Here is a 27,381-nt window from a genome sequence, read left to right on the forward strand (position 1 = left end):
ACGACGTACTTACATGTATCTCTACAGCCACAGGGGACATTTATGGACTGAGCTTCCCGTATCGGACACACTCTGTCTCCATCTTTCATGGTGTGGTAAATATTTACATTGTTTCGTATACTTTTAAAAATAAATTAAATATACTTTCGGAGACGTAAACTTTGATCTACGCCCCTAAACGCAGGACCACTAAATTAGGCGGTTGGGTAGAATAGCGCTGGTGTGACATATGATGGTTCCCGCGCACTGTGTTGCAACGTTAACCGGGCTGCGCTGCCTAGTTAGAGCGTCAGACCGACCTCACCCCGGGGCTCTTTTGTATCATCTATGACATTTCGAACAAGTACTGTCAGTTTGTATCACATGGATTACAAAGACCAACTCTACAACGAGATCTTTCATTCTCTTAAACCTCCGAACACACGGTTTATATTTCGAATTGGCAACAGCGCGAATTTCTGCCACCCGCCTTATTTCATGGCCTTGGTTTTACGTCAAGTGTTCCTAAGTAAACTACAGCCATGCTAGTCAACTAGACAGGGGCGCCGACTTGTCAAAATTATTGGGGGGATCTGATCACTGAAATAAATTAATGAATGACTCGCTCCCTCCCTTTTTTAAAAATAAGAATTACGTCTTCGAATAGCAGTTTTTAAGCAGCTATTATATTCCTCATGCAAATGAAATGTAACATGATAAACGTGTGTCCGCTCATTTGTTTTTTAGATAACAATTAACATTTTTATTTAAAAGTAGGCTATGTATTTACATTAAGAGGCCAACATAACAGTTTTATGCCGACCTCGGTAGCCGAACGTGTTGGGTGGTCGGCTCAACTCGCTTTGATCAGGAGGTTTCGGGTTCGAGTCCCGGCGAGGGCATGGGTGTGTTTTAATGTCCGCAACAGACTTGTAAAGAAAGAACATGTGACGTGTGCTAAGAACCTTAGTGTTGACGTACCCATAAAAGTAGCTAATATTTTTTTTTTTTTTTTTTGCTCCCCTGTGCATAGCACCACGCCATGAAGGCGTATAGGGGGTGTGGGGGTAACGCCCCACACTTTCTTGATCCGGTCGTGAGTGGGGGTGATGTGATCAGCATCACGCCCCTGACCGCCTTTACCCCCCAGGGTTTCCCCCAGGTACCCATATTATTCGACGCTGGGTGGGCGCCGGGGCCGCTTTCATTTACAATATTTAACAGTTTTATTTAATTATTTACATAAATGCTGACACAAATCGCAGGAAAATAGTTGTACTTTTTTGTTATTGCTACAATATTTTACTTTTTAAATTTAATTTTGCAATAATAAATAAACACATAGCACGCCGTGCTTCAGCAATAATGCCTTTGATCATAGCCGTTCCCGCTTTCGCAATACAGACTTTTCATAAGCTGTCCTTGCGTACTTTACTGCAAGCCAGTGTTAAATAAACTCAAAGACTTTAGAATTATTTTCCCCTTATTCTTTGGACTAGAGAAAGAGATTTCCAGGATAACTAAATATCGTACATATCAATATTGCCTGAAAGTCGTGTTTACGACCTCAAATTGTTCAGAATTCACTAAACAACATACTGGTATAATTGTCATATCACCTCGTTATTTTGATACTCTTTTTAGTAAAAATGTTAACAATACTCACAATTATATACTTACTATATAGTAATAAGTCATGTGTTTTGCTGTAACCGTTCATAGCCCCCCCTAAAGTTGAAGGTTTAGCGGTCTCAGCCCCCCAAATTTGATGGTCTAGAACATTTCAAATGTGTATTTAAAGTTAAGTTCATGTTGCACAATTCAGAGTAAACTTTACAAGAGAAGGAAAATAATACATTAGATCCTCTTAAGCAAAATTATTTGAGGGGCTCTGCCCCCGCATCATTAACATTGGGGGGGCTAGAGCCCCCCCAAGCCCCATGGAGTCGGCGCCTATGCCACTAGATAAAGTATTCTTATATAAGTGAATCCCGAATGTTGAGGATTTCAGGAAGAATTCCTCGAAGCATACACACACGCGTGTGTGTACGTACAGTATGATGCATAACACTTACCAAGCAAATTGTCCGTCACCAGATTTATTTTCTTTGTTTTACGCAACAAGAGCTTCACGAATTGAAAAAAAAACTAATGGAAAAAGTCGTGGACAATTTGCCGAGTATTGGCCCGAAAATAAACAATTTTTATCCAAATTTCTTCTGTGAAATGTAGCGGTACGGTTTATATTCGCGACCTTGTCTTTTACGACATTTCATTAAATCGTGTGGTGTTTAAAAGTGGTGCTTGTATGTCGTTTTAAAATAATGCAACAATACAACTAGCGTCTACAAACGGAACTGGCAACATTTTAATGACGCAATATGAGAATCTTTGATTTTGATGTTAAGATTGAGTTTACTACTTAAGTTAATAATGATTGAATGAAAAAATGAAATTTGTTGAAGGTAAATACATATTGTTGGCTGAATACTAGACGGGTCATTCCGTGTCAAAGTGCTGTAACTTTAACCTGTCTTGTGAGCAGTGGCGTAGCATGAGCATTTCGGATGGGAACGCCAAGTCCGAAGGAAGGGTAGCCCTTTTTTTTTTGGCTTAAGAGTTTACTTATGGAATTAGCCGACATATGTATTGTCTATTTAAAATCACAATCTCATTGTGTTTATTACATGAAGTTAGCCGGGTTCCGATAAAACATGATCCATGCTTGTTTTATCTAGAAAATAAGATGGCTCAGTGTGCAACAAATGTTTGGAGCACTGGTCTTTTATATCATTTTTAATTAGATTGCTCAAGTCAGAAACACCGTACACCATTCGGAGTATTTTGCTCCGCACGTATAACACATGTGTAGCACAACAGTATTTTATAATCAAGGAAACCTTTCGGCATAACGCAAGTAATTTGAAAAAACCTACCTGAATCACAAGCGCCTCTAGAACAACAGCAGACTTCAGTGTTGTGGATGATACAACTATTGATTCATTTGGTTTATTTTGCTTCGCTTTCTACCACTTTTGGCTAATCGCAAGTATGAATATGAGTGATAATATTGATGAAGTTGATGAAGAGACACTCACAAAGAACAAACATGCGTAGGCCGGGATTCAAACCGGAAACCTCTGGCGTCTTAGCGCGCTGTGCAAAACGCTCTGTACAATCGTACACTCTACTGACGTAACAGTGCCTATTAGTAATTCAGAGTTTCAGACCACTGTTTGTTGCATCTTGAGAATGCTGATAAACATTTTAAAATAATTTTGTCAAGAGATCATACGATGTTAAGAGTTTTGAATCGAATGCTAAACATTTCCACTGGCACAATATTAGGCAGTAAGATACTAACGAAAAATATTTTTTAAAAGAAATAGTTTTGCGGTTAGGTTGTAGAGCAACCACAGCCTGAACTTCTACCACGAGGACTTTATCAACTTGTTTGACAAAAACTGTTTTGTTGTTTTAGTTTTTAATGCACTTCACTGTTCTTGCGATAAATTACACAATGCAGTGGTCATTAAAGATACATCAGTCAATATTGCGTATTGTAGCATCACACAGCACGAGCAGATGCACGAGGTTTGTCTATGGGCACGAGCGCGAAAAACCGGGTAGGAATTCTACTTCTGTCGTCTGCATCGGAAGTACAGCGCTTTGAATCGGAAGGCAGGAAAGGTCACATGGCCCCTAGAACCAATCAGGTGCTCCGTACGCCAGCGTATGGAGAGAGCATTTTGCCTGTGGTGTAGAGATCCAAGCCACAAGCTTTCCCTCCTTCTCTCTGCCTCCAGGCAGGCATGGTCCTGTATTCCAAACCTAGCAGGCGTCCGGCAAGCAGAGATATTAGAGAAATGCTACAACGAGAGCTGTTAGTGGAGCGTTGTAGACGGATCGAGAAATTAGTTTTTATAATGTCATAATGATCAAACATGTATATAATTAGTCACGTTTTACTTTATATTTACAGCATTTACGCATTTTTTAAATTTTAAATCAGCGAACGCCGGGCGTATGGGCGTACTAGGACGCTACGCTACTGCTTGTGAGTGCATAATAATGCAAGTATTATACATGAACAAGTTAGGAGATATTTCACGCATTGTTCGTTTATTTTAACTTTGATTTACTTTTGCATTCTATTGTGTCCCAACCTTCACCCCCAAGTCATAATTAATTGATCCTTTAACTACTACATTTACCACTTAACTCTACAAGAATATTAAAAGGTCTCTCTTTGTGTTAAGTAATTTAAATTCCATCATTTGAAAATTGACAGAAATTAAAATTAACTTCTTATTAAGTGAAGACTCAATGTTACGTCTGTCCACTCGTGACACAAAATTTGCTCACTTGTATCTAGAAATCTGGGAAAGTATTTTAAGGGTAGTTATATTTAATCAACAGTATCAAGTTTGGTATTTCATTGCACAGAAAATGTAAGAAAGATGTTGCTTAACTATCAGCAGAATAGTTCTTGTAATATGAAAAATGTAGTCCGCGTGTATCATCCGTGACAATGGAATACACAGAATCAAATAGCTACAGGTAATTTTACTTCCCTCAATCTCTTTGAATATTTGTCCCCCCCCCCCCCCCCGAACTTTAAGGGTGCGGATTATGTCCGAATGCGTCTTATTTTCGGACCATACTTGCGCATACTACTGTACCTCCCCTTCTTCCGGTATAGCTTATGATGAACTTATAACGAGACTTTAAAGAAATTAATATACGTTTCAGGTATCAAATGAAATTCCTCTCTGATTGAGAATGATGTAAACTGCAGGAAAAACATGCAGAGAAATATCCCAAGAATGCTAATTGACCTTGTAACTTCGTTTGCTAAAACACTTATTTACATTCAGGCATACTTTAAATCTCTTTGCGGTATGTAGAAAGCAAACTTCAATCTCCAATACCCCCACTCCCAATAATACGAAGTCATTTCAGGCAAACACGAATTATGAGTGCTCGTGGCACCCTGGTACCCCCTCCCCTCATCTGCATATTCGACGCCCATTGGGCAATGGCTCAGAGGAACTGGCAATAAGCAAGCGCCTGCAAGGTCGTCCGCTTAAGGAAACGTTCTGTGGCAAGAGATAAAAAAGGTGAAAAAATCTGCGGCGAATCAAGGTCTGCTTTTCCGGAAGTATTGTAATCTTCTCTTGCCGCCTGCGACCTTGTCATGTGGCCGCTATAACGGAACCAAAGGGAGGAAAATTATGGCACCGAGTCATTTACAAGTCTAAACGTTGTTATAGGCTATATAAACAGGGTGTCCTCAAATAATTGTCCTTTTCTCTATTGTACAGAGGGTTTTGAAAAAGAATGTTCGTAATTTAAGAACGGATTATACACGTCTATATTGATCGAATCATGTTTCCTGTATGGTATTCACTCGGGTCCTTAGTGTCAACTAAGAATTGCATTCCCCACTATGGAAATCAGAGCATTATTTCAATCAAATAGATAGATCTATAGCTATTGCATTTATTACATGACATCTATCGTTCTTTTCCTATCTAGTTTGAAATGCATCATTGTTATATTTTATTGTATTTTGTAAATTCATGTAATTTTAGGGCATATTTGTAAAATATTTTACTTACATGTAACTACAAAACTACAAAACAAGAGGAACAGCAAAACTTGAACATTTCAAACCCTCACTGAAAATTTTCAAATCGTCTTGTACACTTTCGGCGGGAAAAACATGGAATGAACTCCCCCCTCCATAACCTCCCTCCCCAGTCCTACAAATTTAAGAATGAGATAAGGAATCTTCTGTTAGATGAGAAATATATCTGTTGAAGCTCCCACGAGTAGCACTACACAATACAGCTTAAACTGCATACAAGCCTCGCGAATCCTTGACAAATCATCAACTATATTGTAATATTTACAATATTTACATTGTTCTATCTTACCTCACAAGGCTAGCATAATTATGTACATTAATCTCAATATATTTGCTTGAATCTCCTGCTGAGAAATGTTCAGTACGTGTGTGTGTGAATGTGTATTTCTTTCTTTTTTTTTTTAAAAAAAAATGTCTGTTCTTTTCTTTGTAACCATTTTTTAATTTTTTTATTATTATGACTTTGTTTATGTACACCAGGTAAATGTATAAACGGGGTTAGGTGGTAGAACAGCCACAGGCTGAACCTCGCCCTTTAATAAAGATTATTTGAATTTGAATTTGAACTGTATGTCTCTACAAATATCTTGTGTTTTATATTACCATTTTTATGAAACTCATGTAACTGCTGTAATAAGGTAGCCACAGTGTTCACAGCAATATAAATGTTCCAATAAATAAATAATAAATAAATAAACAAGTTCTTCTTATATCTGCAATCCATAAATACCTACCATACGTGTTTTCTAATCTTAGGGCACTCTATATGCTGGCAAGGGAAATGGGGAACGGGGAATACGCATCAGACCAACCAGACAACAGCGGTGGCGCCGAGAGTTACGACGTCGAGGGGAGGAACTACCACGTGCACCTCATTCTACAGGCTGTTGCTTTTCTTATCGCCCTGGATTGATCGCTTCCCCGCTCCCCACTTCCCTTGTCAACATATAGAGCGTCCGTCGTAAAACCGGAAAAGAGCTATAGCAAACACAATAAAGAAGGACATATTTTATACCAAGTGTCAAAGAATTTGAGTTTATTTAAGTCCAGCTTATGCACAGATAAGCTGATCAGAATTGGACCTGCCGTTTAAAGTTGGATCGGAACCACTATGTGTCTCCAGCAGGTATCGACCAAGGAACCACTTGATTACAAGTCCATGACGTTACACCACGCCATCAAAGGAATGCACCACAGAAACGCATTGTGCTCTTACAATACACATACTTCAATTCTATGTGACAGACCATATGAATAACAGTAAGAAAAATGCTCACAGATATAAAGTGTGTTCCGCTCACCGTTTAAAAACAGAGGAGGATATTGCTATGATTGCATTTTACAAGGTACAGAAACTCTCCGAGTTTTTACACCAATAAGCTGGTAAAGTAAACGTCACTTCCGGCGCTGTCGCCATAGCAACGGTAGACATGGATTAAGAAGAACGTGCTCGCTTTATTTTCCCCATACAGTTAGAATTGGAAACGGATCGCGAGGGATACATTTTGTTGTAAGTAACAGCGTCTATCAAAGAAAATGATAATATGGACAGGTTAAAGTTACAGTGGTGTAAGTCACTTTTTTTAAAAAAAAAGCAGAGAATCTGACTCACAGCACTCTGCTGATCTACACAACAGCTGTTTCCTTTATCAATATAACTTCAACTGTCATCTGTTGCCAGTTGAATGAATCTCTGATTTACTTCACGTTTTCTGTTAACAGATTGACTTATCTCGATCTGGTTTATGTGTCTAAGTCTTTTTTTACAAAGTGACTTTAACCACTGTAACTTTAAGCCGTCCATATGTATCTAACATCAATGTAAAGATCAGATTCAGAAGAATACGTAGATACAATACAGGTTGCTTACAGGTGACAAGTAAAAGAAGAAATGGAGAAACAAAAGCAGGCATTTTCCATGAAAGTGATCGTCAAACAATTGGCATTATTTTATCACAGTACACAACTGACAACAATAGGAAATAATTCTTCTCTAGTAGATTATCTTCCCGCTTCTTGGAAATTCACCCCTCTTCCGAGGTACGTATGCACATTAAGGCTTTTGGCATTTGAAGACTATGAAACGAAAGATGAAACATGTGATATAGCTGGCGCCTGGAACCTACTGATTGGTCACGGACAGGGGACAAATTTAGTGCAAGAACTGATTTTCTTCCTTGCTTACAATAGGAATTAACGTAACAAAGGATTGACTTTTGTATAGTGTATTAAATGAATAAAATAGATGTTGCAGCAGGAACTGATTTGCCGGAACGAATTTCCAATTATTATTATTACGGTTGTGATTGTTGTTACACAATGACCATTATAAACTCATAGATATGAACCAATTATATTCCAAATTATTATTAATATTATTATTAGTATTAATATTATATCCTTAGGAGGACTCTTCTACTCAATCCACCAGATGAGTAGGTAGATATCTAGCACAACTGTTTTTCATATTTCATTCACATTTCCTGTAGTTGGTGTACGAAATGCATAGTTATTCTACAGGATGAGGCAAAAGTCTATCTCCACCCTTTTAATTTGAAAACGGCTTGAAGTAGGACTATGAAACTTCGGTTGATTGATTGACTTCCTTTATTTTACTACGCTTTTTGTGCCACTTTTGGCTAAATTGCGAAGATGGGAATGAGTGATGATATGCAGAAATTGATGAATGGGCACTCACAAATATCCATTCCAAGGCCATGATTCGAACCCTGGACGATGAAACTTCGGATATGGATAATGGGGGTTGGGGCACACCAGATAGGGCTAGTATGTATCATGGCGGCCATCTTGAAAGCAGCCATTTTGGAATTACCTCCAGATTTTCAAATGTGAAGGGCGTTATGTGGCACGTCATTTAATATGTCAGTTTTCTCAGAAGTAAGAATATGCAGTTATTTTTCACGTAACTTTATTTGGTGAGGATATTTTGACAGTTGAAGTTCACATTTGGTGTTATGTAACGTTTGTTATTTATTCGTTCCAGAAGATGTAACATAGCGCTAAACCTCCAAAGATGGATTGATTTTTTTTTTGCATAAAATAACATTTTAAGTTGGAATAACAACGACAAAATAATTTCGAATAGAACAAATGGCACATATTGTTTTCAACCCTTTTGTCCTCGTGATAACCTCATAACAAAGGAATACAGGCTACATTGGTTAAATAATATTGAATCTGTTTCACGTAAATATAAGGAAAGATGATAAACATCTATTCGCTCACACACAAAGCTATTATTAAGAAAAATGCTGCAAACATTCCGGAAATGTTTTAGTCACAACATGTGCTCCATCATCTGAAATGCTTACATCGCTACGGGTTTCTATGTTTTTACTCCCAACTTACCCGTCGTTCCTGTTGGTGCAACAGAATCAGCCGATTCTTGGGTTACCCGTGAGTTTACTCTTACTCGCGAGTAAATCGACGATGGTGCAAACGGCGTAAGTTTTCAGACTTGAAATACATTTTCTCCACGTACCGATTTCAGTGTATCCAACCTTACCAAAGCTTCTCTGCTTCCAGTTTCACCATACATAATCGTAAACATTCTCAAACATTATTCTTCATATTTAAGCTTTTAGTTTTGTTCGTTCTTAATATGTTATAATAGAATTTCTGACTACATGGGATAAGCGAGAAACTTACAGGACTGTGTTTCTCGTCTAGTAAAGGGACGCACAGGCCAGCCCTAGATGTGTGCGGGTCCTGTTATAGCGAGGCCTATATAACAAACATTTTTCAGAAATCTGAAAAAAATACATTTGTGTTCCTTAGTCGCAAGTACAGGTGTCTCATGTAATCGCAATATAAATTATTATCACAATTAATTAACAAGAACAATAAGCAGAACATGTTGAAGGTTCGAACCAAAAATTATGGGAGGGTAATAAAAGTTTCTAAATTATTGTTTATATTCATTTGCGACGTGCCGCTCCTGCGACGTCCATGAATTAAATTACAAATCTAGGTGTGTGACATGCGAACATTGTATTTTACATATCAAAGTGGCAAAATTTTTTATCGTATCCAATAAAACTATCATAATTCTCTTTGGTTTTCTGTTCATTGAACTTTGACACTGCTTAACATGAAATAATATTTTCGTTTAATAAATTCACTCTGTAATTAATATATTGATAATAGTGTACATTAACTATTTTTTATGAAGATATTTGAACACCACTTTTAGGTAGTACTTTTTTAGAATATGATTTGAGTAATTTAGGATATTTTAAATATATCTAGACAATCCATGAAGTCAGGAGAAATCAGGATTTATTGCTTAATTGGGAGCACCAGCGTCCTATAAACTTGTAATTGCTTTTATTTGGTGCAGGGCTTTTTGAAGCATGGGCGCACTGGCGGTTGCCCCTCCCTGAGTCCGGCTAACCGTATTAAAGTTGTCCATTCTCTGCTGGTATTCAACTGAAAAGTTAACTACACGGCTACAAGCTGTCACAAGTAGACAATCTCCAGAGAGATGAAAACTTAAAATCCTTATCCTTGGTAAGCTTGTTGACGTAAAACTATTCATCGGAACTCTCCTTGTTTAAGACCTTCGTGTTTGTTGCTTTGTTGACGAAGATGACGACTATCCCTTTGTTGTTATGCAATCAAGGAGATTGATTAATGTTTAAGTTCAGTTTGGTGAAAGGAAGAAGGCGTAAATATTATATAAGTTGCCGGAATTGCATCTTTTATATTTGCGAAGAAAATATATCCAAGATCGAATAGATTTGTAAAAATTTATTTACTCTTCAAAGATAAAGGAAGAAGATATCCAAATAGAGATGTGTCTAAGAGGACTGATTTTGGAACTGCTGATTTTCTAAATGGTGCGAATATTTTTAAGTGAAATTTATTCGGCGGAGGAATTCGCAAATTAGCCAAAAGTGGTACAAAAGGCGAAGTAAAATAAAGCATATCAAAATCAATTTTTTCTTCTCTCTTAATAGTTTCATCTATTTTCATGTATTCGTTCTCCCTCATTTTGTGTGTAGAGTGTGTAATAGGGCCTTTTTAATGAAATGGCTATTATTATTTCTACTTTTGCTGTTTATTTGCCAGAAGTAACTAAAACCAAGTTCCATGAAGTGATTATTTATGTGGGCTTAGGCTTTTCCATGCAGTTACATGGTTAAAACTCTGATGCATGTTGCCTGACTATGCTGACAAATTTCCACACTGCTTGTCTTGCTAATCAAGATTATGTGCTATTATACGTTTCTACTTCGTCAATAGAATGGCAATTTCCAAACACATCAAGTGCTTCACATGACTTCTCTCGTTTACAAACCACATAGTATACCATGACTCCAATCACAAAACTGCGAATTATAATCCTGCCATAATATCTCATAAATTCTTCTCCCATTCTCCTTTTGTGAGTGTCGCTTCATTATTTTTTTCTAATAATCATTCGCCAAAATCTGTGCCGTGGTTAGTCAAAAGTAATAGAAAAGCAATGAAAAATGAAAAAAATAACACAAGAATTCGTGTCAATAAGAGTTCAACTCAAAAAATAATTATGTTCGTGATCAGCTGACTGCGTAGGACCTTTCTTATTTTAAATTCACTTTTAAAGTGCCTATTTGACTGCCTATTTTACACGGTTTTGGTGTCTACAAATCTATAACGAACAAATCGACTAATAGGGAGTATACAATCCGCCAATTAAAGGAATTAATACAAATGGATCATTCTAAAAAAAGGGGGGGTAGAAGCCTTATCCAGCATTTATAAAAAATATTTTAAATATATTTACCCTTTTTGCTCAATAGGAGTTAATTTAGTAATTAGTTGCGAGATTTATTAGCTTAATTTCGTCCAGATGATTTTTTTCCTCTCTTGGAATTTTACACAGAATATGTCCATTTTTCACTCCGTGGACTATCTGCAATGAAATAGTTTTTACTTTAGACAAGTTAAGATTTGATATATTGCAATTAACTAATTGATGACGTCAGAATCTTCTATGAACATCAAAAAATAATCTCATGAAAATCTTAGTTGAGTAAAATATCAAAATGTAATGTTCTAGGGGGAACTGTCCACTCCGTGGACACTAGTCAAAATTTTCTATAAAAATCAAAAGATTCCGACGCTGTTCACTCCACATCAGGAACTTGGCGGGAATGGAAGCCTTTGTGATTTCAAGGGACAGTTGGAGGTGCTTGTCTTGACCTTTGTATGAGATTTTGGGTATTTTGTTCTGATATCCGAACTTTGTCGAGATCACTTTGTCAAAGTGAGAAATGTTGCCAATCATTAATTATTATGAATTTGATGTATGTGCAGAACTCACCTGAAAATTTATGTTTGCTTAACTTGTATTTCCATGGAGTAATACAATAAAAGAAAAAGAAAGTCCCCTCCGTGAATGTACACTCCGTGGACAGGGATGCTCAAGGAGGTCAAAAATAAATTTATGATTAAAAAGAAATGACGTTCAAGTCAACGTTTCACCAAGGAAATGGTTATGTACAGAAAATATTTGGTTGGTAAAAAGAAACGAAAAGAAAAAACACAGATATTCATTCCAAGGACTTCAAATTCTACTCTATGTAGATGAAAACCCCTTTAGCGACATTTATGTCAACTCTCTGGACAATTATGCACATTCCGTGGACTAGGAAAATTTGTAGTTTTTAATTTTCTAATTAACTAGGGGCAAATGATCTTGGACAAGCTTAGCATTTGATTAGGTTCTTTAAGAACAGAAAATAATATCTATTATTATATTTACAAATTTTCAACAATTTTAATTTTGTGTGAAATTATCTCCTCATTTCTACCTTTTTTTTAGAATGACCCAAAAGAATATGACTGTATTTTGAAGCAATAAGAAAAGCTTCACCGGAACTCATATTCGCAAGAAAAATCGACGATTTTTCTTGCGAATATGAGTTCCGGTCAAGCTTTAATTTATTTAATCTCTTTAAATACGTAGTAAAAGTACCCTGTAGTATTGAAAGAAACAGACACAGTACAGGGGTATTTTGAATGAAATTTGAAACAAGAAAATGGTGAAAAATTAATTATATTGAAATCTTCGTTTCAGTAAAATAAATCTCAAACGGATATTTCTACTCCTCTCTCACATCATCCCCTTTGGCGCGCCTGCAATCAAGCAGCGCCACAGGAGAACCATTATTTTTTCTTGCGTTCATATTCCAAAATGATTCCACATCTTAAAAAGGTACAATGTTTATTAATTTATTTACTTTCACTTGTGTTTAGGTGGCGAAGTTAAGACTGTAGGGTAAAGTGTTCTCGTAACTGTTTCTTCAACATTGCTACTGAGGAAGATGGCTTTATTATACGATTAAGTAATAACTTTATAGTTATAATGCTGAGATCGCTAATGTGTCCTCAAATTGGTATATTTCCTTATGTTTGTTGGGTCTCGAACCCCATCAGCTTCTACGTGGTGCGCCCTTATTTGCAAAACAAATTATGAATTAATGAATTCATGTGAATAAATGTGATAGTCTTCAAACTATGCATTTCATATTCTTGAACACCGAATTCCATAATGCCTATTCAAACAAGTAAACGTGGTACACTGCAAAATGTAGGTCCAGTCCCCATTAGCCTATATGTGCATAAAGTAGACTTAAAAGAAAAAAAAAGAAAAATAAATCCAACAAGAAAATTATAATCCTTATGATCATATGATCTGTAGTAACATATGCATATAATTATCCACTATGCATATAATAAAATGAAACTATTCTACGTCCAATGAAAGATCGAAGATAATGTAAAGAAAACCATACTACTTGGGAGAAGTAATTGCTTTCTAAATCTCCACTCAGGCCATCCATAAATATAATTCATTGGCATTAGATGGCACTATATATATAATTCCTAAATTATGCCTCTACAACTTTGCTGTAGTAGCTAATTCGGGTAGAATGTCTTTATCAAAGGCACCATATTCCTACGAGCAATTCCTGCGAACATCTGACATCAGTGATACAACGAATTCCACTGGCGATATTTTCTGGCTTACAGTGAGCATATATATTTACTTAATATGAAAATAATAACATAACTGATTACCCTAAAGAAACATGTTATGCGATTGTTTAGTATGTCAAAGTCCTCTACTTAATATTATAGTTAAGTCTAAACATCAAGTGCACAAGTAAATTGTGAAACATCGACATTCTTTGTGGAATAACCTCCACTCGTAAATGCTTCATTGCTCCTAATAAATATACATGCTTTGTTACTTACTAACATAGAAGAAAATGTAGGTCCTGATGTGGGAAGTTTTGTATGGAAATGTAGACATCAAGGTTAATGTTTTAAGTGAGACACTTGAAATTGTACAGATGTGAAGAATGTCCACTTGCTTGTATCGGAGAAAGTCTTGCCATGAACAGCGGGAAGTTATGATACCATAAATCTAGAGATATTACTAGCTGTCTTATTGGAGGAATGCAGATTCATGTGTACAGCAGTTACGTTGCATTCAAATTTTCTAATCGCAAAGCAAGGAGTGCATTTTCTTGTAGGAAGAAGAGAAAGTATATGCATTTTATCTAGGGCTGAGTCGATAAGGTTATTCGAGACTGGACCTACTGTTTAAAATGGGATATGAACCACTATGTGCCTCCACCGGGTATCGAACCCGAGACCCCTCGATTGCAAGGCAACGACGCTTCCACTGCGCCAGCGGAGAGGCTACAAAGGAGGGAAAGGCTGTGTACTTTTCGTTGTTAATTTTAGCCAAATTTGTTTATGTGTAGAGAACAGATAAGTATGTGATCCCTATATTTCAGATTGAAGATAAAGCGAACACACATTTTGTATTTGTTGAAACCCTTGTGTCAGTGTTACGTCTAGGCCGTTCGCCGGCTTAAACTGCTTTGTTGCGAGAGGATATGTATATGAGGAACGGAATAATGTACGTTTGTCGCACTTTAACAATATATAATAGGGACTATACGTACAAGCGAATGGGGAGATGACCACGCACGAGCTAGTAAGATATCTAAACACTGATAATGACAAACCCAAAGTGTCACCACTGTACATGGTATCTTTCGTGGTTCCTCGGCTGTGTCACAACGCGGCGCTGTGTCGGTCCATCGAAGTGTCCTCAGTGGGTTCGCCCAAACATTTTAAGCGGGCCGACTTAACACTATCACTCGCAACACCTTTGCGCTTCGCCCTCTCGATCAAGACTCCCTCGGCGACCTCTCGTCACCCGTGGACTGCTGGCGTTTTTGATTACACAGAATTTTATTCTGGCTCGTGACATGTCACCTCCCCCTGAAAACAAATGGGGTTGACCAGGTGATAAGCCCATTTCTTTATTTACAAGAAAATGTGATTAAATATGTATAATGACCAATACCTGAATACATTATTGCACTCCGTATATAACACAATTCGTCGTAGGGCAGTAGGCTAGTATGTAGTGTCATAAGTATTAACATGCACTATAGAACGTAACAAATAATAATACAATAATTGAAGTGTGGCCCTGTTCTGTAGTGTATTCCGAAGCGGATATAATCAAAATTGGCAATTATGATAGTCTCGACGGCATCTCATTTCACTACGTACATGTACTGACACTGTGGAAAACACTTAGAAAAAAATAATATCACTGGTAACACTAATCCGAAAGATAAGTTAGTAGGCCTCAAATTTTGAAAACAATCCACAAATAAGTTGATTGGAGACAAAATTATGTTCGCAAGGAAAGTTCAGTAACAGTATTAATTCGATGCGAGATCTTCTTGCCACTTATGGATGATTTCTGGATGTTCTCTGGAGCAATGACTGCATCTTATTTCTATGACAAGGTACATTAGTGATGACACAGCAAATGATGAGCAATATCAGTGTTTAGTACGGGGTGAGCAAAAGGTAAATGTGCACCTACACTACGCTCCATTACGCAGAGAAAAACTTCCATTTCGTGACGGTTGTTGTTACATAAGGACATGGACAGTTGGTTAGTAAGACACTCATTGTTGTTTCTTCAGTTGTTTCTTTGGAGCGTGATCTTGCAAAGCGTGGAACTGCATTAGCAATGGTTTTGTTACTAGAAGCTCGTGTGTTTTTGGTGGAACAAGTCTTCCGACATGGAGGTGAATATACGGAAGAAGTGCGAAATAAGTATGGAAAGGTTTCCTGATACAGATCCACCACATCGTAATGCAGTGCGGCGATTGATTGATAAATTTCGCAGGACGGGATAAGTGAAGAATGCGCCGAAATCAGGCAGGTCACGAGTTCTAACAGAGGACAAATTACAGGACATTTCGATTAGAATAGAGCAAAGCCCAAATAAGTCAATTCGTAAATTTTCACAGCAAGTGAGTGTGTCGTACGGCAGCGCAAGAACCGCACTGAAAAAGCACTTACATTTACACCTATACAAAATAACAGTAGCGCAAAATCTTGAAGAAAGGGACCAGAACAAGTGTGTTGAGTATTGCCAGTGGTTCAGAGACTAACCATTGCTAATACAGTTCCGCGCCTTGCAAGATTACGCTCCGAAGAAACAACTGAAGAAACAACAATGAGTGATTGACAACAATGGGTGACTGACAACGATGAGTGTCTGACAACAATGAGTGTCTTACTAACCAACTGGCCATGTCCTTATGTACCAACAACCATCAAGAAAGGGAAGTTTTTATTTGCGTAATGAAGAATAGTGTAGGTGCACACTTACCTTTTGCTCACCCAGTATATCACAAAATAAAATTTTGAGTTAGAATTTCATCAGTTAGGTCGGAATAGACAGAATCGAATCGCAGGAATCGAAGTGTGGAAAAGTGCTTGCATGAGTTGGATTTTAATAACGATGAGCAGAAAATGTTTAAGCCGGACGAGGGGGTGAAAGCTCTTCTACTAGGTTCATTTACATGATCTGACCAGGAGAGATGCTGATGCAGATAAACTCTAATGTTTGATAAAAATACTAATGTCAAAGGCGGTTTAAGATGGGCCTGAATGACTGCTAAAAATTTGTGTCGCCTACATCTTCTAATAAAAATATATTTTGACATTTATGTCGAAAGTTTTCATCATATTCATTATTATTTACACACTTTCACTATATTTTCCATGAAATTTGTCTATTTACATTATTTATTTATATATTTTACTTCGCAGTTCTGTCACTTTTGGCTACTCGCTAAGGTGAGGATGAGTGATGATATGATGAAATTGACTTAGGGATACTCACAAAAAAAACACATACCCTGGCCGGGAATCGAACTTGGGACTCACGGCTCTATTTACTCAATGAAAAGGTTTTCCACCAGGAGGAGTAGCCCAATATCTGGTGAGTCATGTCCCACTCCGCCCCTGAATCAAAATTACAGTTTCGCTGTTGATCAATTTCATCACGGTTATTTCGGCGACCTTTTCCATCCAGAACAAAGCATCTTGCTGGAGATGCAAAACGCAGATAAGGCAGCAGGTGATCGCTCCTTGGTGATTGCACGTACTCGGAGGGAAGTTTGCTTTCTCCGTCGCATATGGGCTCCTCATGCACAGAGCAGTTGCCGAGTCGACGACCTTCAAACACCAAGAGACGTGAAGTGCTTGCAATGAGGTTAATACTCCCTCCGTGCTTTCAATCCTGTACTCGAAGGAGTGGAAGACAGGAGCATTTCAGGGGAGTGTACACTGTGGTCTCTTGGAGGTGTGAACGGTTCTCCTAAGATCAATTTTCACTCAGAAGTTATTTATTTATCTTATCAATTTTCTTATTTAGCGTCGCACTTCTGCCACTAGGAGCTAATTTCGACATGAGGGTGAATTAATGATTAGGAAAAAGGTTGGTCAAGGTATATCGCAAATGCAGAGGGTCATGGCAGGAGACGCAAAACGTTGTAGAGGATTATAATTGGTGTGAATCCAGGCACCAGAGCCTCGTTTGCGTGAATCTCCTTAGGTGTTACATGTAAGGAAGATTTGACACCAAAATGTCAACTGACAAGTGGCGCGTGGCGCTTGACGATTTCACCAATCGAATCCAGTTTTGTGTCTTGTCATAAAGCTACCGTGAAAAACGTTGCTGTTCATTGGCTCGTTTCCAATTTACCTCTGTTGACAGAAACATTTGATTGATTGATTTGCTGTATTTTACTTTGCTTTTTATCCCAATTTTGACTAATTTGCGAAGATGAGGATGAGTGATGGCATGATGAAATTGATAAATGGACACTCACAAATATCAATGACTAATCCAGGATTCGAACCCAAGATCCCTGGCGACGTAGCACAACAGACACACTTGGATATATTGGGAAGGGATTCCTGACATTCCCCCTTGTTAATTCATACACTGGCCATGCATGACATGAGATATGTATGGATGGTAACACCTTTATTATTTGTGTGGGAGATGGGTTATGTCCTGGGCGTCAATCTCGTGACATTTCTCCAGCCATTGTACTCTTCCCATAGAATCGCCATTATTATACTCTCCAACACAGAAAATAAAAAAACCATGTATTTGGGCTACATAAACACACACACACACACACACACACACACACACAGAGAGAGAGAGAGAGAGAGAGAGAGAGAGAGAGAGAGAGAGAGAGAGAGAGAGAGAGAGAGAGAGAGAGAGAGATGTATTTACTACTGTTCTCATCGTGATAATTGCAAACCTGAAAAATTAGGTCACTTCCGGATTAGATCATTATAATAATGAACACACTAATTTATTTCAAGGGAAGTGAATCACGACCGTGAGAATTACTTAATGAGTTGTTGCAAAAATCTTTCCCATTGCTTCATGAACTGAACAAAATGATGTTTCAAAATATTCTCACAGTTGATCTCACTGGGTGAATATTTTCTGCGATGTTTTTAATAAAAGCTATTCAAACTGAACCTTTAAAAGATAACAAGGCTCGTCTTTATATATGATTTTATGTTTTTCATTGTTTTGAGGAAAGTGTGGATTGTCTTCGATTTACAAGTTTATAAGAATCTATGTACATTTTTATATCTTCCAGTTATTCGAAAAAGTTGCATTCCTTTATATTTTTACGATAATGTAACAATGGAATTAAATATTAGTCTCCATAACTTTTATTTAACATGATGCAGATTAAATAAATTTATTGTACTCACGCACGTATATGATCAATGATGCATGATTTCATAATTAATTCAATTATAAACTGTGTGGGATGCAACCAAAATACGTAAAATGTACTCCGAGTGGTTGATTGTTGCAATTTACTAACATTTCAAATCTTCTTCTTGAGTTTAAGCATTAATTATATGTACAATTTAAATAAAAATGAGTAACAGACACACATTTGGAACAACGTTACAACAAGACTCGGATTATCTGCTCAAGGCGGAGTGCACATAACACTCTATTATTATTTGTTGCCTCTGTTTGTCTAGGTTAATGCCGACTAAGAAGTAAGATATTAAATTGATTCAATAGGCGAAGAAGCATACATATGAAACTGTTCATGCTTTGTAAAGTATCAATTTAGGATATGTGACCATGCAGCATATTGTCACCCAAGTGTTGTTTTATCTTCAGTTACTGTTTGACATTCTTTCAATTTAAATCTATTTCACAGATAGTGGTGCGCTAACGAAAAATATATAAGATGTAAATTAATTTTTTGTTGCAAATTTTGGACAAAAAGAAAATAATTCTATATTCACAATAAATTTGTATTATTTAATATTCAAAAATATTTTTTTACAACCGCAAAATGTTTAATAAATTTGATGTGATTTGCACAAGTAATATCTAAGAAATCACGTAAGTAAGAGAGCCATGTCCGTCCATACGGTAGATAAAAGATTTTCCGATGGCATAGTGGAATGATGATGCTATATAATCAAGGGGATTTGGATTCGATGACCGGCCTAAGTAGATTTTACAGAGATTCGGATTACATTTTAAACTGCAAGTCAGTTTCGATTACTCTGAGTATTTATAGCCCATTCAACGAAGGACAAAAAACGTTGAATGTCGGAAATAATTCCGTAAGAGCTGAAGTTTGGTCAATTGTTAGAACACAACTAGTAGTGCAATATCCCAAAAGTTCCCGTCCCTTATTAAGACTTTCAACTTGCCGTTATTCACATAAAGTATTATAAATAGTAAGTTTCTCTACAAAAATGTTATTTTTATTTTTCAAAAATAGATTTTTTTGATATATTTTGAAAGTTTACATTATTCGGAGTTTTTCTGAAAAAAAAACGGAAGTTGATAGGTGCCACCATTCCAGAGATATGTCAAATCAAAAATATCCAATGTGGCTGCCGTCAGCATGCAAATTGCGATTGTCTACTAGACTGAACATATCTTAAGTGCTGTAACAATTAATTCTACCAAGTCTCTTGCTTTTATTAAAAAGTCAATGATTCCGGACTTTACCGACGGACTTTGATAAAGACACACTTTTTTTTGGTACCATCCTCCATTTTGAGACACATTTTATGATGTATCTTTCATTTAAAATACAATAAAACTTATATCGTTTTAAAGCTTATAAATTACGCTACAACTTTTATTCGAAATAATTTCTTGTCAATTAATTTGTTCAAAAGTTACAAAACAAAAACATTTTAACGTACTAGAAAAAATTACATTTCAAAGATTCTTTTTTAAAAAATTACGGCAAAACCAACAATATTATCGAAAAATTAAACAGAATCTGTTTTCTAGCCCATCTAATGAGGATCAAGACTAAAAACGATTACCTGTCTACAAGAATTAGTTACGGAGATATAGGTCTATAACTGAAAGTCTGCAATATTGATGTTTAGTGGGTGGTGCCGCTGGGGGGGGGAAGCACCGAGAGGAGGGGCGGGGACTTTTGGGATTTTACACTACTAGTAGTGTTATAATAAGTGAACAAAAATTCAGCTTTTAAGGAATTATTCCCAACATGAAATCTTTATTGACTGGGCTATAAGTAGATTTAAAATAAACTTTAAATTGCCTTGGATTGCACGTACATCGTAACTCTGCTTTCCTCATTTCCGGTTAATCGAGACGATGACGAGGAATGGCTGTTAAAAGTATGGACGAGCACTCGCAAAGAAATGCCGATGCTCAGGTCAGGAATCGAACTCGCAACCTTTCTTGGCAAGATCGTGGCTCAATCAGTCCGTGCGCTCTGAAACCGATGATGCAGTACAATGACGAAATGATGAAATGCAAGTGACGACCACAATAACACATTAATCAATTACTCAGGATTCAATCCTAAGACTGGGTGATAATGATTTTTTAAAATGTTATTCGGATAGCTTCCCAAGTAAATTTCTAAATAAGCACAGCTTTTAAAAGATGCGGGCTTCTATGATATTGGTTTACGCTGTCCAATTTTAATCAACAGTTTTTCGATCGTTTCCACTTTGGACACATTTCATGATATCTTTATTGTTCTATTTCTATCAATTATTTGGCCCACCTTTTCTACATCTTGGGTTAATCGCGACGATGATTGAGTGATTGATTTGGTTTATTTTACTTCGCTTTTCTGCGACTTTTGGTAAATCGCGAAGGTGAGGATGAGTCATGATATTGGTGAACTTGATGAAGGTACCGTCACAAAGAATGCCTTTGTTGTGTTGTCGCCTTGTAATCAAGGGGTGCCGGGTTCGATACCCGCTGGAGGCACGTAGTGATTCGGATCCCACTTTAAACTGGTCCAGTCCCGATTAGCCTTTCCGTGCATAAAGTGGACATAAAACAACAATTCAATCAATCAACAAAGAATGCCCGTGCGCAAGCCGTAATTAGAACGTGGCATCAACGTAGCGTCCTGTGCTAAAGACTCCGCTACGGAGGCCGGCTCGCGACGATGAGGAAGAACACAATGATAAGTCCGTGTCAGAAGAGGATTCGAACCTCGGACATGTAGTTTCCTAGCGCGTTTAGCTGACCACTCCACCATGCTGATATATTCATTGTGCTTTATCAAAGTGTGTTAAAGTCCATTTTATGCTCAAACAGCTTAAAGTTCCGCCTGCGAACCACCTGGCATCGAACCAGGATCCATTGATGACAAGGCGAAAGATTAAGACACTAAGCTATCCATCCTTTCCAAATTGTAGGTCCAGTACTGATTAGCCTAACTGTTAAATCTTGTTTCTCAGCGAAAATAAAGCAACAAAGAGCATTGCGATAATATCCTTTTAAGGAATGAAAATCTTTCTCTGGTGACACAAACACGCGAAAGTAAAAGTGATTTTGAATGGCGGAAACACTTTCTTTCCCAGGAATACCCCGAGGGAGGAAGTCGCACATTTGCATTCAAACGGGATGTCACCTTTCACTGCTTCTATTTCGGGCCCTTTGCCCGTGGGAATAAACGGTTTCCATAAACCTTGAACGTGAAGCTTAATTTGGTCAAGTGAGAACTTCCGGTTATAATGCACCTCGCGGTGCACCGCTGTGAGCGTCCTTCAAACGCCTTGGCCTCACACTTAACACACATCTGTCGCTTTCTAACGTCTTTGGAAGAGAAAAAGAGTCTACACATTTTATCCTCGAGTTTCATTGGATTCTCAATTGAGGATAAAGTCTTGAGTTTCTGGTACAACTGCATCACAAGAAGAAGTGAAAGCTGAGCTACGTCCTTCAGAATTAAAATACAGGATTATCAAGAATGAATGGCTGTGTTTGGTGAGGATACTGTGTAAATTGTGGTACACAGCATATATTAGCCCTGAATTGTTTGCTGCACTTCTTCTCACTAGGTGGGTAGGTACATCTCAGTGTCAGGCTGATGCAAGGAAATGACGTTCAACCAAGTAGACGTATAGCGGTGTGCAAGCTCAGAAGATTCAACAAATGCCTGTCTGGTGCTCTTAAACGTTTATTTTATTACTTAGCACGAACCACGTGATCATACACTACACACTACACCGCTCAAGAATGTAGTGCAAGTGGTGCAGACACTACTTGACACCAAATTGAAGAAGTAGACGAGTCGGTGTTGCACCGTGTAGGCTAACCAACTAGACGCGTAAGTGCAGAGAGGGTCAAAGAGTGCAGCGAACCAGTACGGGCTACTGAAAGTTATTTTATTAGGTTCAGCAATTGAACAGTAAGCAAACAGATTGCATAAGAACTAAATACACATCTGCATTAAGGCTAACACACTAAAACAATTAAGTATTAATTGAAACACACTGAAGCAAATGACAATAAAATACATTCCGTATTAACTGAAACACAGTGAAATAAATTCTGCATTAACTGAAACACAGTAAAATATATTCCGCATTAACTGAAACACAGTAAAATACATTCCGCATTAACTGAAACACAGTGAAACAAATTCTGCATTAACTGAAACAGTGTGAAACACATTCAGCATTAACTGAAACACAGTGAAACACATTCTGCATTAACTGAAACACAGTGAAAGAAATTCTGCATTAACTGAAACACGCAAAAACAAATTATACATAAAATGAAACACATTCTGGACAGCATTCCTACGCTAGTAGAGTTTACTATACGCATCATTGACAGCACGATACACACAATAACAAAACTAAATTTAAGTCCAAACTCGATGAAGAAAGTCTTGAGTAAAAATCAATCCTTGTTCTAGACCTGCATGGTTTTGGATGGCTCACAGATGACTGTTGTCTCTGAATAATTTCAGCATGCTGATTCCAAAACTGAAATCCATTTGTACCCATCACGTCAAGTTTTTTCATTGCTTAGAGATGGTGCACATGGCGACATGGCGACTTTTTCTTTCACTGTAATCCATACCATCGCCTTGTGGCACTGCCTGCGGACAGTACATTACATGTAAAGAAACTAAGTTCCTGGACTCAATAATACAACTTTCAATGTACACAGTGTAATATAGGATTCACAATAACCTTTCTAATCCCACCATTCATTTTCGGAGACCCTGTATACCCTGTCCCAGCTAACTGTGGAGCAGGCCGCGCATAGCGGCAGAGGAGGAGGAGGAAAATCGAGTGGTGAAAACACAGCGTTGCCAACCGTACGATCTTGACCGTACATGAACGGAAATTTCATGGCATGCACAGACGTACGGTCCAGACCTTAGTCCGTAGGCTTATCCAAATTTGCACTTAATGATTTATCCCTAATATTTCCCCAAGAAATTCTTAAACCAAGCGTATGGACCTGGAGACAAAAATACTGTCCGTTTGCCATGTGCGTACGGTATTGTCGCTTTCAAAAGTTAGCAACGCTTCCAGAGCGAAGCGGGGAAATCGGGTAACTCCAGTCGCCAGTTACGCAATCTCGTTTCTCTCACTGTTCATTGGTGGAGTCGTCTAGCGTCAAGACTTGCGCAGAGACTTGTTCTCGTTCACCTGCTCTACAGATAGCTAGCTGGTACTGGGTATAGCTTTCCTGAAGAAGAGATTTTCTCTCTATTAATGGATTGTACGGGGAGGTTACTGGATAGGTTAGGTTTAGTTAAGAGAAATCATTTGAAAAAATAATTTGAAATGCAGCGAAATATAACAAAATATGACTGACAACTAAAAAAATGGCATACTTTCCTCAATGTAATATTTTTTCCGTATGAAATTTGTGGGCCAATAACAGACTCTTCTGATAAGGGTGGATACCGACCCGATCCAGAAAATTCGTGTACATCATCTGCTTCTGTTGAGTACCTTAACTGTACCCGAAGCGCATTCGATAATGCCAAGGGTACATAAAAATAGTATTTTAATTTGATTCACAAAACACAATACTTCAATAATTACACAGGCCTGCATGGGTTTGAATAACTCATAGATGACTGTTGTCTCTGAATAATTTCAGCATGCTGATTCCAGAACTGAAATCCATTTTTACCCATCACGTCAAGTTTTTTTCAGAAAATAACAATATATTAACTGCCTTAATTTCACAATAAAATGTGTAGTTCCATCATTTTCCCTATAGATGGCTCTGTTTAGATGGTGGTAAAATATTGGTTTTCTGGAATACAAATCCTCCAATTTTGAACCATAGAAACACGTGGAATAGTAAGTATTTAATCTACCTTCTATCTTCACAAGACACATTGACATGAAAATTGTAAACTTTGATTACGTAAGTTCCATTTTTGAAATCAAACATACAAATTGTCTTCACAAAGTGTCCAAAACTCAATGTTATTATGTAGTGGACGTTTTTTATGTTTTCTTGAAGGAAAGAAGGGACGGCAAAAAGTGTACATTTTGATATAAAAACTGTTTAGTCATAAATAATTATATTTGAAAACTAATAAAATAAATAAATAAATGTGTGCCGGCCCACGTGGCGGAGTGTTTAGCACATCGCGCTACGATACCAGGGTCCCGGTTCGAATCCCAGCCTGGGCATGGATGTTTGTGAGTGTTCATTCATCAATTTCGTCATATCATCACTAATCCCTATCTTCACAAATTAGCCAGAAGTGGCACAAAAAGCAAAGTATAAGAATGCAAATCAATCAATGAAATAAATGCTGTGTAAATAACTCGTATGCCCTGCCCTCGAAGCAGTACTTTAGAGTTATAACGTAGGGACGTGAATTTTTCGTTTTATTTTCCACACAATTTCGATGTTATTTTTTTGCTGCATTTCGGTGTTATTTTTCGCGGTTTAGAGCAAAATTTAATGTTATTAATTTACCGTATGACCAAATTTCTTCCATTTCAAAAAATATGTCATTTTATCAGCGAGTAAATAAGAAATGTTTATTAAATGATATCACCGAAATCTTTGAAAATAGTCATACATATCATCCCCAACAATGACAAGGAAATCCCTCTGCGACCTCAAAATATCGTTTTGTGTACCACACACACACACACATACACAACCTCACTCCTCCCCCCGAAACACAACAGGTGCTTCCCCCTGAAAATTTTCCCGTTCCTAATAAATTTAACTTCTGGCAAATCCTCCCCCCCCCCTAGCAAATTCTATTTCAGGAAGAGGTCACACACTGTCAAGTCATGTCTGCGCCAAACTGTAATAAATGAAGCCTGATAATTTCTATTGAATCAAACTTTCACCAGCTACAAAGTTGTAGATTAGAAAAGATAGATCAAAAAGCACTTCAGGTAGTTCTTTTTGAACAAAATAAGTGTTATCCCTAGTTTATATTTCATATTTCGCCGCGTGTTTCGCGTGAAAGTGCAAAATTGGGTGTCATTCTGAAAAATGGCATAATTCGCGTTATTGAGCCATTCCGAAATATAGAAAACGTGCCTCCATAACTTACCCAAATACATTTTGGACACTTTATTGTGCTTTCCTCAACTTTTGGGTGTTATCGTTAAAACTAAAACATCACGCCCCTAGTTATAAGTCGTTCGTTGATATTTTAGCGATGAATAGATCTTGTTCAGTACACCCTTCATTTCAAGTAACATTTTTTACAAGTTTACACACGTGTGGTTAAAAATGAGGATAATATCAAATCGCGAAATGATGAGGTGTTTTGACTGAATAGAAATACTTAAAACTAAGGCAAAATGTCTATAACATTTTATTGTTACTGTGTATAACCTACGATTTTTGTAAAAAAAACTTCCGAGAAAAGATGACCCCCTCAAATTGATGTGGCTAAACCTGAATTTGCTAAAATTGCTGTTTATAAATTTGTTAAAAATAAGCTTTTCTCGATATTATTTTGACTACACTTAAAACTAATCCAAGATGCTTTTAAGAATTTTTTGATTATAGTGTGCTATTTTGTCTAATCCAAGATTTTTGTAAAAAGCTCTCGGGAAATTCTTGTAAAAAGTATAACTCCTCGGGAATTTCCCGTAAAAATTATAACTCCTCAGGAAATTCCTGAGAAAACAAAATTCTCTGGAATTTCCCGTTTTTTTTCTTCTCAGACTGAGTTTAGCTACATCTATAAAAAGCTCGATCTAACTATAATAGTTAATATTGTGAGAATAGTTGAAGAGTACAGACGTGTTGTTCTAGTGCTCCTCATATTATAGCTCTGTTTGGTTTGATATACTGAATTTCTTATTATTTATATTAAACATATTTCTAGTATACAGAACAAGAATCTTATATTTTATATAAAAGAGTTTGATATTTGTTACATCTAGTTGTAATTAGTTTATATTTAGAGTTTTGCCTTCCAGCTGTTGCAATCTGTCTCCGTGTGTTATACAAGATCAATACACATTAGGTCATTGCCAGTGCTGACATGCAATTGTGGTAGGTTAGTGATTCTGTGGATCAATACTTATTCTATCTTCGTGCACGTAAGCTATTGGCATTACAATTTGTCATAGTTTTGTTAAGTATAAAATTTTGATTTGAATCCCAAGAAATCTGATATAATAAACCGAGAATAAAAATTAATAATATTAAAATATTAAATATATACAATAATTATATAAAATATACTGCTAAACCCAATTGATATTTTATATTAAATATAAAGTTTTAATTTGAACCCCAAAAAATCTTATAACTAATAACAAAAATGCCAAATCAAAAATATTGTAAACAATGCAATAAGAATATATCTAGCTCTAATTGGGCACCAAAAGAATTGTAATCCAGACAAATGTAGAACACCTACAATAATATGCCCAAAATGCCATAGAAAATATAGTCTGGAATATTTCTTATATAAACATAAAAATAATTGTTCTGCACAGTTTTCTACTTTATCACAACTATCTACATCTTCATCTGGTCTAAAAAGAAAACTTGAAACACCTATTAATTATAATCCAGCAAAGCAGTTCTGCTA

Source organism: Lepisma saccharinum, chromosome 26 (genome assembly GCF_977018435.1).
Source record: "Lepisma saccharinum chromosome 26, izLepSacc3.1, whole genome shotgun sequence".
In the NCBI taxonomy this organism is placed as follows: domain Eukaryota; kingdom Metazoa; phylum Arthropoda; class Insecta; order Zygentoma; family Lepismatidae; genus Lepisma; species Lepisma saccharinum.